This window comes from Melospiza melodia, unplaced genomic scaffold, assembly GCF_035770615.1.
Source record: "Melospiza melodia melodia isolate bMelMel2 unplaced genomic scaffold, bMelMel2.pri scaffold_32, whole genome shotgun sequence".
NCBI classification, from domain to species: Eukaryota; Metazoa; Chordata; class Aves; order Passeriformes; family Passerellidae; genus Melospiza; species Melospiza melodia.
The window spans coordinates 52,416-66,489 of record NW_026948638.1 but is presented as its reverse complement, the minus strand read 5'-3'; positions in this window follow the sequence as shown (position 1 = coordinate 66,489).

The window sequence follows — 14,074 nt, the reverse complement described above, 5'->3', positions numbered from 1 at the left end:
GTATTATTCAATATTTTACTACATAATTTTTATATTTATATTTAAAAATCAATATTATTTTAGCAACCAAAAAAATTATTTCTCATTAGTTCAAAGTAAACACAATACCATTTATTAATTAATTAAGATTTATTGACTATTTATTTCTTCCTCTTTATGGTAACTAATATTTGTGTAGTCCTTTTGGCACCATTTTTATAAACTTTTTCTCTAAAAGGGTCAAGGGGCCACTTTGGAGTCCCTGGAGACATTTCTGTGGCACATTTGGGGCAGTTTTGGGTCTGAAGAGGGAATTAAGAGAGAACTTGAGGGTCTGGAGGACACTTGGGGCAGGCGGGTGGGCACTTGGAGGGGCACTCAGGGATCCCGAGGGACAGTTCGGGGTCCGGGACAGCACCTGGGGGTCCAGGGGGGCCCTTGGAGGTCAGGGAGGGGAATTTGGGGCCCTTCGGGGTCCGGGCGGGCCCTTGGGGGAAGCTCTGACGGGCGTCTCTGGGGCGCGGGGGGTGATGGGGGTTGTAGGCGCAGGTATCAAACGATTTATTAGGGCCGCGGAGCATGATGGGAGTTCTAGGCGCAGCTGCAATGGCTCTCGGTGGGGCGCGGGGCATGATGGGAGCTGTAGTCCCAGAAGTGGCTCGATCCCGATGTTTGGGGGTCCGGGAAGGCTATTAGGGGACACTTTTGCGTCCGAGCCGCGACTTGAAACCCTCACCGGAACTTAAAAAATTCGGGAGTCCTTGCGGGGAGCTCGGGGAGCAATAACCGTGCTCTTTACGGCGCAGGTCACGGCAGGAGTTTTAGGCGCGAGACTGTTCTGAGGGGCTCTGGGGCCGCAGGGGATGAGAGGAGATGAATTTCCACAAGTGCCTGTACCGAGCATCTGAGGGGTTGGGAGCACTCAGGGGGTACGGGGCGCTTTCGGGGGCTCCCGAATGGGCGGTGAGGGGGCATAGAGGGATCGTGGAGGGTCTCGGGAACACTGATGGGACAGATGGGGGCGGATCCTGGGGAGGGGGGGGAAGTACTGTGGAGCGCGGGGCATGACGGGCGTTGTAGTCATGGGCTTAATAGGGCCGCGGGGTGTGATGGGAGTTGTATACAAATAGAAAATAAGGCGCCTTTTTGGGCACCGCCCCTAGGCCCGGATTCCTATCGATGATTGGCTGGGAACGGTGATGGGTGGGAGCCTGGGCAAATGGGATGTGGTGCAGGCGGGAACAGCCAAATCACCCTCCTACAGTCCTTCCAGGGACAGTCCAGTCCATTCCAGTACAGACCAATATAACCCCACTAAAGCCCATTTCATTCCAAGTAGAACCCAGTTCAACCCCAGTGTCCCTCCAATCCCTCCCAGTGCAGCCCTGTCTGTCCCAATACACCTGAGTTCATTCCCAGTCGTTCCCAGTTCTTCCCAACCTGATCCATATGATGCCCCAGTGTCCCCAGTTTTCTCCGCAATGCCACCAGTGTCCTCAGGTTGTCCCAGTCCTCCCCAGTGTCACTCCCAATATGTCTCAGTGTCTCCCACAGTGTTCCCAGTGTTCCCAGTATGTCCCAGTCCTCCCCAGTGTCACTCCCAGTATGTCTCAGTGTCTCCCACAGTGTTCCCAGTGTTCCCAGTATGTCCCAGTCCTCCCCAGTATCACTCCCAGTATGTCCCAGTGTCTGCCACAGCGTTCCCAGTGTCCCCAGTATGTCCCAATCCTCCCCAGTGTTTCCAAGGACAGTTTCATTTCTCACGGTGGCCATGGCAGCCAAACCCAGCAGTGGGGTCAGTGCAGTGCCCATGGCCACAGCCCCTTGCAGGGGCCCAGTGCAGCTTGGGCTGATGATCCACCCTCACAGCTGGCCCAGGGCAGCTCTGCAGTGCCTTTGGTGGCACCTGGGGCTGGCACACACCTGAGCAGTCTGTTTGCAGTGGGGAAACTCAGCAGTTTCAGATGGCTGCAAAACGTACAAAAAGTGAAAACCCCTCTCAGGCTGGGTGCAGCCAGCTCTGCAAGCACAGCAGGGCCCAGGGCAGTGAGCACAGACAGGATGGGGCTGGGCAGTGTGGAGCAAGGTTGTGCACACTGGGTCAGAGCTCCAGGCACAGCTTCTGTGAGCAGGCCAGAGCTGCTGAGGAGAGACCCTGGGTCAATATCAATCACAGAATGCTGCAATCACCTCTGCTCTAAAGAGAAATTTAATCAAAGACACCCTTTAAAATAGGAATGCATATTTTATTACTGCTCTTTGAAATCTTTCTCCATGATTGGACTAGGAAAACTTCAATGACCCTCTCAGGGCTTTGCTGTTGTTTACATCAGACTCAGTCTTTGAGAGTCAATAACACAAAGTTAAATTTAAACTCCAAATTTTCTTGAAGTTTTAATGGCTCCCACTGAGGGACACCACTGGAAAAGTGTCCCCAGGTTCCAGTCAGACCAGAACACTGGAGGCAGTGATGGCAGCTGGGGACAAACAAGGCAAAGGTGTCTCTGGTGCTGAGCAAAGCTGGATGTGTTTGAGGAATGCAAAGGGCGAAGGCCTGAGCCCCAGCCCCTGGCCAGGCAGATCCTGTCCCTCCCTCCTTGCTCAGGGCTCTTCCCGGGATGGGCACTGGCATGTGGGGATGTGCAATGCCAAGGGCAGGAGCATGGGGCGGCCCTTGCCAGGCTGCTGAGCAGGGACAAGGAGGCAATGAGGCCCCAGGCCTGCAAGGGTCACTTGTCTCCTGCTCCTGCCTCAGGCCCAGGCCCAGCAGCCATGGCCAAAGTGCTGCCCAAGTTGGCTCTGGCAGGGCTGTCTTGCAGCTGCTGCCCATCCCTGTGCCCTGTGCAGCCCAGGCTGTCCCACGGTGTCCCTGCCCTGCGCCTCTGTCCCTGCAGGCTGTCGGCATCCCCCGGCTGCCCCACCTGGCTGGGCCCTTCCTTTGCTGACAGCTCGGCCTCCTGCCTGCCTCTGCCTGCCCACACAAAGCCTGGGGCTGATACCAAAAGGGTTCATTCCATTTTTCCCCTGCCTGTGAACTTTCAGCACAGGAACAAGGCATGCAGGGGCTGCTTTCCCAGCAAGGATGGTTGGAGGAGAAGAAGAAAACATCTGGCTCAGGGGTGCAGGGATGGAGAAAACAAGGAGTGAATCTGGGTACTTGGGGTGGGTTTCATGGAAATGGGTACATTGTAATTCACATTTAGTGACTGTATAGAAGCAACACACTGGTAGAATTACATGTCCATGTGAGGTTGGGAGTTATCCCTCACTAGAGCTCAGGCCTGAATAAATGACACCCTCTGAAACAGCAAATTCATGTACAGGCACAAAGCAGCTCTGTGCTCAGTGGAGTGGAGACTGAGGACAGCAGAGGAGCCCTGGGAGGGATTGAAGGGAGGTTTCAGAGATGCTGGATCCTTTTGGCACAATGGAGAAGAGCCAGAGAAAGAAAGAATTAATGCAAAGGGCAGATAGGGAAAACAGACAGGACACAAACAGAAAGGAATTTCCCTGCCAGGGCAGGGCTGTAGTGCAGCAGGACCCCCAGAAGGAGCCTTTGTGTGGGCAGGCAGAGGCAGGCAGTCGTGTCCCTCAGTGGGAGCCATAAAACTTCAAGAAAATTTGGAGTTTAAATTTAACTTTGAGTTGTTGAGAAGTTTTTTCAAGACAGTCTCAAGGACTGAGTCTGATGTAAACAACACCAAAGCCTGAGAGGGTCATTAAAGTTTTCCTAGTCCAGTTATGGAGAAAGATTTCAAAGAGCAGTAATAAAATATACATTCCTATTTTAAAGGGTGTCTTTGATTAAATTTCTCTTTAGAGCAGAGGTGATTGCAGCATTCTGTGATTGATTTTGACCCAGGGTCTCTCCTCAGCAGCTCTGGCCTGCTCACAGAAGCTGTGCCTGGAGCTCTGACCCAGTGTGGACAACCTTGCTCCACATTGCCCAGCCCCATCCTGTCTGTCCTCACTGCCCTGGGCCCTGCTGTGCTTGCAGAGCTGGCTGCACCCAGCCTCAGAGGGGTTTTCCCTTTTTGTACTTTTTGCAGCAATCTCAAACTGCTGAGTTTCCCCACTGCAAACAGACACACTGCTCAGGTGTGTGCCATCCCCAGGGGCCACCAAAGGCACTGCAGAGCTGCCCTGGGCCAGCTGTGAGGGTGGATCATCAGCCCAAGCTGCACTGAGCCCCTGCAAGGGGCTGTGGCCATGGGCACTGCACTGACCCCACTGCTGGGTTTGGCTGCCACGGCCACTGTGAGAAATGAAACTGTCCTTGGAAACACTGGGGAGGACTGGGACATACTGGGGACACTGGGAACGCTGTGGGAGACACTGGGACGTACTGGGAGTGACACTGGGGAGGACTGGGACATACTGGGGACGGTGGGGCCATTGCGGAGAAGACTGGGGACACTGGGGCATCCTGTGGATGACAATGGGATGAACTGGGAGGGACTGGGAATAAACTCAGGTGTATTGGGAGGGACTGGGCTGTACTGGGAGGGATTGGAGGGGCACTGGGCTCGTACTGGGTTCTACTTCGGATACACAGGGCTGTACTTGGATTGTACTGGTCTGTACTGGGGATGAACTGGGCTGTACTGGGAGGGACTGGATAAGTTGAATGGGCTGTTCCCGCCTCCACCGTATCCCATTTTCCGGGACTCCCGCCTATCACCGCGAGCAGCCAATCAGCCCCAGAGATCAGAGACTCGGGGACGGTGCCTACGGTAGCCACAACTCCCGTCATACCCCACGGCCCGATTGAGCCCCATTGGAGCCGGGACTACAACGCCCGTCATGCCCCACGCTCCACAGAACCCAGGGATCCACCACCCCTTTGTCCCTTAAGCGTCCCCCAGACCCTCCACGATCCCTCAGTGCCCCCTCAGCGCCCATTTGGGACCCCCCAAAAGCGTCCCCAGACCCCCTGAGTGCTCCTAACCCCACAGATGCCTGGTACAGCCACTTCTGGGAATTCACCTCCTCTCATCCCCCGCAGCCCCAGAGCCCCTCAGAACACTCCCACGCCTTAAATTCCTGCCGTGCCCTCCCCCTAAAGAGCCCGGTTAGAGCTCCCCGAGCTCCCCCCAAGCGCTCCCGAACCGTTTACGTTCACCCGAGGATCTCAAGTCGCGGCTCGGATGCAGAAGTGTCCGCCAAGTGCCTTCCCGGACCCCCAAACAAAGCGTTGGAGCCACTTCCGGGACTTCAGCTCCCATCATGCTCTGCAGCGCATGTCCAGTGCTCTTCCAGTCGGGACTTTATCTCCCGTCACACCCCGCGCCCCACTGAGAGCCATTTCAGCTGTGCCTCGAACTCCCGTGATGCTCCACGGCCCCGTTAAACTGGATTAGCCCTGTGCGCCTACAACTCCCATCAGCCCCCGCGCCCCAGCGAGCCCCGTCAGAGACCCCCAAGGGCCCGCCCGGACCCCAAAGGGCCCCAAATTCCCCTCCCTGGCCTCCAAGGGCCTCCTGGACCCCCAAGTGCTGCCCCGGACCCTGAACTGTCCCTCGGAATCCCTGAGTGCCCCTCCAAGAGCCCACCAGCTCCCCCATTTTCCTCCAGACACTCAAGTTCTCTCTGAATTCCCTCTCCAGACCCAAAACTGCCCCAAATGTGCCCCAGAAATGTCTCCACGGACCCCAAAGTGGCCCCTTTTATCCTGTCTGTGAAAATGATAAAAAAGATAACAAAAGGATTTAAAATAGGACTGATTAGCATAAAGAAGGAAAAATCAATAGCCACACTTCTCAATGAATTAATGTTGGGGATTGTGTTACTTAGAAATAATGACCAATAAATTTTTTGCTTGCTAAAATGCTGTGGATTTTCAAATATAAATATTAAAATTTCGTATTACAAATATAGAATAATACTATTATAAATAAGAAAAATAATTATAATTTTCCTAATTCCATAAATTATATTTTTAAGGGGAAATGCATAATTACTACTATGTTTTGGGATGTCAGTCTGTAAGAGACAGTCCAAGATCCCTCATCTGCCTCACAGCCGCCATCAAGAACGGAGATTGAAGCCCTCCCCAAGGACTGAGAATGAGACCCTTCAAATTCTAACCCAGGGGTGCTGGCCTGACTGGAGCGGGATGTCTGCCATAGGAAGCGAGAGGTTTCCCATAGAAACCAGTCCTGAAACAACAGGCCCCGCTCACTGCTGGCACCGGTTTGTGCTGTTCAGAACTGGACTGTCTGTACCTGTTCACAATGGATTTATTCTCCACTGTTCCCTCCACGTGCCGTCTTGCTCCCTCCAAGAGGTAGATTATAAAAGAGTCCTGAGTTAACCAAAGACTTTGAGACTCTCCCTGATGTGACCAGATGGATCTATTGGTCAGACCACGAGGATTTCATCTCTCTGTTGGCAGCCATTCCCCCCCTCCTTTTCTCTGTCTCTCTGTCCTTTATCTCCTTTCTAATCCTTGTGTTGCATCTGCTGTGGGCACTCAATAAAAGGTGCATTTGTTTTGGTTAATACTGAAAGTCCCCTGCTGTGTGTCTTTGCACCCTGAGATCAGTGAAACGAACCATCGTGACCCCCCTTGTACCAGGGGATGGTGGCACGGCCTGATGGGGTGGCTGCCCACAGCATGTGAACGTGATCTTCTTGGTGACGACTGCACTGGTTCATCTGCTCTTGCTTTCTGGTCTCCCTATCCCAGAATTACCTGTGCCACCTGCCTTTATTATATTGTGGTTCTCTGAAGTTCCTTCCTAAGCTCATTCTTGGAATAGGGGATTATCACCTCCCCATCATAGCGAGTGCATTTGAATGCACTTGAATGCATTTTGCCTGCATTCCAAATAAGGTCCCTGTTTTTGATTTACTGTAGAATCCCTGTTTGTATTTTTTACCTCTGTCGAGGCTGGGATTGAAGGTACTTGAGATGATATTTGGCGTTCAGATTCAGGTGGTTTTTGTTTCTTATCAGTGACACAGCCTCACAACCATGGGTTCTGCAGCCTTTCATCTAAGGCCCAAAATGGCTCCCTGTCTCTTGTTACAAGGCCTGCATGGTGCCAAGGAGACCATGGTGATACTGGGGATCCAAGGAGACCGTGGTGACACCATGGACACTCATGGAACTATGGGCATTGTGACACAGCAGGGCTTCATGGAACCAAGGAGTCAATTGGGATTCTACCAAACCTCATGGAAGCAAGGGCCCATTGTGACAGTGGAGAACTTCAGGGAACCAAGAGTCTCTTGTGACACAGGGGGTACTCATGAAACCGTGGAGACCATTTTGGAACTTCAAGGCCTGATGGAACCAAAGGGTCCTTCTGGCACTTCTGAGCCTTGGAACCAAAGGGACCACAGTGACACAGTGGGGCTCTGTGGAACCAAGGGGCCATGGTGACAGTGTGGAGTCACTGAACCAACTGTCCATGGTGGCACTGCAGGGCCTGATGGAATCATGGACACTATTGTGACACTACAGGGTGTCATGGAAGCAAGAGGCCATTGTCACACTCTGGGGCCTCTTGGGATCCAAGGGCAGTTGTGATATCATGGAAATTATGGCAACTGTGGCACCACGAAACCAAGGAGAACATTGTGACCCTACAGGACCCTATGGAACTAAGGATTCATGGAACAGTGCAGGACACATGGAACCAAGGGGCCACTGTGAAGCTGTAGAACCAAAAGAGCCCATGGTGACACTCTGGGCCCCTGTGGATCCAAAGGTCCATTTTGACATTGCAGGGCCTCATGGAATCCTGGAGACCACTGTGAAACTTTGGGGCCTTGTTGAATTAAGTGTCCCTGCAGGGCCTGATGGAACCAATGAGACCCCATTGAACCAAGGGTCCATTGTGACCCTGTGGTACCAAGGTGTCGTGGGTTGACCCAGGCCAAATGCCAGGCATCCATGTGGGCTGCTCACTCACTCCTCTCTGCAGCTGGACAAAGAAAATTTAATAAAGGGTTTGTGGGTTGAGATAAGGACTGGGCGAGATCACTCATCAAATACTGTCCTGGGAAAAACACGCTTAGCTTAGAGATGTGAAATTCTTTTATTACTAACAAAGTCAGAGCAGGAAAAGGGGAAATAAAATAAGCCCCTCCCCTCTCTCCAGCTCTGCCTCCCACCCCAGCAGTGCAGGGAGTCAGGGAATGGGGGTTATGGTCAGTTCATCACCCATGGCTTCTGCCCCTGCTCAGGGAGCGGAGTGGTTCCCCTGCTGCACCGTGGGTCCCTCCCAAGGGAGACAGTTCTGCAGGAGCTTCTCCCATGTGAGTCCATTTCAGGGGCAGCAGCCCTCTGCAAACTGCTGCAGTGTGAGTCCATGCCAAGGACAACAGTCCTTCCCAAACTGCTGCAGCATGGGTCACTCTTCCAGGGGGTGCATTCCTCCAGGGACAGGCTGCTCCAGCCTGGGAGCAGGGCCCCTCTCTCCATGGCTCTCCTGCAGGGTGCCTGGGTCTCCAGGGCCTGGAGCACCTCCTGCCCCTCCTTCTGCACTGACCTGGATGTCTGCAGAGTTGTTCTTCTCACATGTTCTCCCTCTGCTCTCCTCTGACTGGAGTTAAAACTGCCCCACAATCTCCATTTTGATTTCTTTTTAAATCTGTTATCACAGAGGCATTGCCACCATTTGTAACTGGCCCAGTCTTTGGCAACAGCAGGTCCATCTTTGAAGCCACCAGGAACTGGCTGTGCCAGACACAGTGGAAGCTTCCAGCAGCTTCTCACAGGAGCCGTCCCTGTGCCCCCCTGTGAAATACAAAGCTGTGTTTCGTGTCAGGTACATACTGGCAACGTGGTATTTGTGATTGTAATATGGGTGGAAACCGACCATGGGACAGTTATAAAGACAAATTCTAATAATTACTCAGGAAAGTAAAGCATGGAAGAAGGCCTTTGAGCCTATCTTTTGTTCGTAATTAACCTTTATAAGTCTTAAGTTGATTTAGGAGCGTTTTAAGGAGTTTTGCAATAATAACCTTTTGAAGTATAATTTTAGAATATTGCTTGTAGTAAGGGTCTTTGAAACTATAGCTTTAGAATATATGAAAGGAAACATGCTTATCTCACATCTTAACAAAACAGTGAAAAGCAGCTTGAGAAAGGAAGATTAACATCAACTCAAGGATTAATAGTTTCGACCAAGGGAAGCTGGACATCACTGTTTTGAGATTTATAGTCTCTGCAATTAAAAGGTGGACCCACATCTGGAATCTGGACCACACCATCTGGGAGATTAATTCCTTCTTTCGGAAACCGAACCACCACCATCTGGGGATACTCCTTTCTGGGATACATCCTGAGAAAAAATACATCACAATAGGTATAGAATTGTGACAAAAAATTGGGAATAGAAACTGCTGAGAAAGCTGAGTACCCCTATAAATACCTGTTTGCCTCAACTATCGGTGTGCAGTTGGAGTGAAAACATCCCCCACTGTACCCAGCGCTGTATTGCTCTTACTTTACCATATTAATTAATTAATTGCTGCTTGAATATTGGCCTAGTCAAGCTTCTCATTTATAACACCCCTGTGGTGGGAGCTGGGAGAGAAGAAGGGGACGCTGGCCTGTCCCTCAGGGGAGGCACGGCTCATTTGCTAACTGCCCATGCCTCCCAGCTGAAAACTTTCAAACTCAGTGTTTTTCTGGGACACAACATTTTTCACGGGCTGATTCACGTTTGGTCAGGGGCTTTTCACTGGGATTTGGGGTGCCTGACTCCCCTCACGTGCGCCAGTGGCGTGGGGGATGTGGCTCCCAGAGGTGCTGCCTCTGTCCACAAGCCCGGAGGGGATGGGGGTGATGTTGAGGAGCAGAAAACAGGAACACTGGAATGTGAATCGTGGGGTTCGGTGAGGGGGTGGACAGCGAGCATCGCTGACTTTTTCTGGGGAAAGAAGACCTACAGATCCGGGATGGAGATCCCTGGGAAAGCTTCTCCTTCCCAGCCGCCAGTGTGCACTGGTGGTTCTGGGGGGAGAGGGAAAAAGCGTTCGGTCACTCCTGCTGCCGAGGCACTGGCAGCACGGTGGGGGTGGGCTGTGAGAACAAAGACCCTGCCCTGCAGGCCAGGTCTGGGCTGTTTGGCCTGCCCACCACCATGTTTGGGGGCTTTGATCCCCCTACTCAGACCTGGGGCTCTGTTCTGTGGGCCAGGTCTGGGGTCCTTGGTCCGCCCACTTGGACTGGGGCCAGGGACCCTGTCCCACCCAGTGGTGCAGGTCCAAAAAATCCTCTGCTGCTGCTGCTGCTGATCGTTCTGGAAAAAAAAACAAAAAAAAAAAGAAAATAAAGAAAGAATAAAAAGGTGGTCAGAGCTACCAGCTCAAAGTACTGGAAAGCCACGAGTCAGACTCAGCCTAAGTGATTCAAGTAAGGGCTGTGGCCAAGGCATTCCAGAAATTTTCTCAATATTGTTTCATAAATATCAGTAGATTTTTTTTTTTTTTTTTTTTTTTTTTTTTTTTTTTTTTTTTTTTTTTTAGTTATTGGTGATTTTTCTTTAGCAGTTCTTTGTTTCAGGATTCTGCAAGTCTGCTTCAGGACCAAAAGGGATCATTCAGGGATGTCAAAGATCAACATCTCCAATGACTGGGATTGTACTGGGATACTACACGGATCATACTGGGAGCAGCTGGGCCCATGCTGGGGCAGACTGCGGTCACATGGAGGGAGACTGGATCATACTGGGATCATACTGGGATCATACTGGGATGGAGTAGGAGCCTGCAGGGGGCAATTGAGACCATACTGGGGACAGATGGGATATACTGGGAGTGACTGGGATCATTCTGAGGGTGACCAGGAGCAGCTCTGAGCAACTGGGATCATGCAAGGAGCAACTGGGAGGAACTGGGAGTCACTGGGTGCATGTTGGGGGTGATTGAAAGCAACTGGACTTACACTGGGATGAACTGGGATCATGCTGGAGGTGACTGGGATCATACTGGTAGTGTGAGTGCAGCTACACTGAGGCTGACTGGGAGTGGTTGTGAGCAAATGGGATCATGCTGGAAGGAACTGGGAGTGACTGGGAACCTGCTGGGAGTAACTGGAATATGCTGGGAGAGATTGAAACCACAGTGGGGGGAAATGGGAGCAACTGGAACCACATTGGATGATGATGGGAGGAGCTGTGCCCGTGCTGGGGTCATACTGGAACTGACTGCGATCATACTTGGAGTGACTTGAAAAGTATTAGGGATATCTGAGAATGACTGGGATCCTACTGGAATCTGACTGGGAGTATCTAGAAAGGTGCTGGCTGTAACCGGAACCATGGTGGAGGTGAGTGGCAGCAACTGGGCGCATACTGGGAATGACAGAGGGTCACAGGGCAGGACTGGAATCATACTGGGAGGATCTGGGAGTGACTGGAGTCATACTGGGGGGGACTGGGTGCAACTGGGATCATCCTGAGAGCCGCTGGGATCCTGACTGGAGGGTACTGGGAGCTACTGGGCCCATGTTAAGAGGAAAATGTGGACATATTTTCAAAAGTTTGGAGCAACTGGGATCAACTGGAAGGTATTGGAACCATGTTAAGGGGACTAAGGACACAACTGGGGCAACTGGGTTCGTACTGGGAGCAACTGGGACCACACTTTGGGCAACTGCCAGAAACTGGGATCATGCTGGAGGCAACTGGGAGGAACTGGGAGTAACTGGGATCATTCTGAGCTAACCAAAACATCACTTGGCCATCTGGGATATACTGGGAGAGTCTGTGACCATACTGGGGGCACTGGAGCCACACTGCAAACAGCTGGGACCATGCTGGGGGCAACTGGGAGTGAGTGGGACCATGCTGAGAGGGACTGGAACTATTCTAGAGAAAACTGGGATCATACTGGGAGGAACTGGGAACAACTGGGACTATTCTGGCAGCAGCTGGGATCATACTGGGATCACAGTGGGAGCAGCTGGGTCCATGCTGGCTGAGACTGGGATCACACTGTGGGTGACTGGAATCGTACTGGGATTGACTGGGAGGGGCTGTGGGCAACTGGAATCATGCTGAAAGCAACTGGGAGGAAGTGGGAGTGACTGGGAGCATGCTGGGGGCAACTGGGATATACTGGGAGAGACTGGGAGTCATGAGGATCATACTGGGGTCCTGCTGGCATTGACAGGGAGCAACTGGGATCCCACTGGGGGCCACTGGCATCATACTGGGAGTGACTGGGATCCTACTGGGACTATAGTGGGTGTCAATAGACCCTGACTGGGGTTACTGGGAGCTACCAGGCCCATGTTGGGAGCTGCCTGCGCACACACTGGGAGGCACTGGGAACAACTGGGAATGACAGGATGCATGCTGGTGACAACTGGGATGTCCTGGCAGTGACTGGGATAAAACTGGGGGCAGCTGAACCACACTGAGGTAACTGGGAGTGCCTGGCAATGACTATGAGAATGTTCAGGGCAACTGGGATATGCTGGGAGTGCCTGAGACCATGCAGGTGGTGACTGGGACCAAAGTGGGAGCCACTGGGAATGTGCTGGGGGAACTGGGACCATGCTGGCGGCAACTGGGGGCAAGTGTGAGTGACTGGGGTCCTGCTGGGAGAGACTGGGATCATACTGGGAGATACTGGGACTATACTAGGGGCAACTGGGAGAACTGGGAATACACTGGATGAAAGTGGGAGCAACTGGGAGAAACTGGGGTCATGTTGGGGACAAATTGCATCATAATTGGGAATGACTGTGAGTGCCTGGGCTCATACTGGGAAGAGGAGGGATCCTGCCAGGAGTGAGGGGAAGTGACCAGGATCATCCTGGGAGTGACAAGGAAACTGGTAGAACACAGGGGCAGCAACTGGGTTCATGCTGGGAGCAGGGCTCCAGGACATGATAGATGCAGGGGCCAAACCCAACAAGGTGAGGTTGAACAAGTCCAAGTGCCAGGTCCTGCACTTTGGCCACAACAACCCCTGCAGCACTACAGGCTGGGGACAGAGTGGCTGGAGAGCAGCCAGGCAGAAAGGGACCTGAAGGCACTGATGGACAGCAGGCTGGGCATGAGCCAGCAGAGTGCCCGGGTGGGCAAGAAGGCCAATGGCTCCTGGCCTGGATCAGGAATGGTGTGGCCAGCAGGAGCAGGGCAGGGATTCTTCCCCTGTGCTCAGCACTGCTTCGGCAGCACCTCGAGTGCTCTTTGCAGTTCTGGGGCCCCCAATTTAGGAAGGCCATGGAGGGGCTGGAGTGTGTCCAGAGAAGGGCAACAAGGCTCGGGAGGGGTCTGGAACACAAGTCCTGTGAGGAGCAGCTGAGGGAGTTGTGGTTGTTTATCCGGGGGAAGAAGAGGATCAGAGGGCGCAACGCAGTGCCAGGGCACAGGGTGGACTTGAGAATGTCCAAGGCCTTATCCAACCTTGCTGATTCTGGGATTCTCTGAAACCACACTTGGAGCAGTTGCAGGAGGAGCCCTGGGCCTCCCCTTGAGAAGCTCCAGCAGCCCAGGTCCCTCAGCTTCTCCTGCCAGCTCCAAAGCCCATCCTGACAGTCCTGCAGAGCCTCTGCAGCTCCTCCTCACTGCCCAGAACAGGGAGCCCCAGAGCCAGACACAGCAGCCCAGATGTGCCCCCCTGGCCTGGGGTGCCTCTGGCAAGGGAGGAGCAGGAGGCACTGCAGACAGGAGCCTGCAGACAATTCCTGCAGGACTTGTAGGATGATCCTGCTGCCCAAGGGACGTTCCCATGGTGCCAAGTCAGGAACTGCAAGGGGAGTGAGGCCAGAGAGGCAAGGGCAAACAGGGATGGGCTGTTTGCAGGGGAGGGGACAGCAATGGGCAACAGGAAGGAATCTGGAACAGGGACGAGGAAAGAAAGCAAAGGTGAAGCCAAGGAAATGCTGAGGGCAGTTTGGGAGTGGCTGCCAGGCAGCCCTGGCTCTGAGCAACAGCGTCTGCAGTGGCACAGGAAACTCCCAGCTGATGGGAACAAACTTTCTGGCTGACTGCAGAGGCCAGGACAAAGCTGAGCGGTTTCCCTGGTGTCCCCCAGCCCTTGCTGGCCCCAGGGGCTGATGGCATTTGTGCTCCCTCAGGTTCGTGTCCCCACAGCAACAGCATGGGGGTGCTCCCCCTGCTTT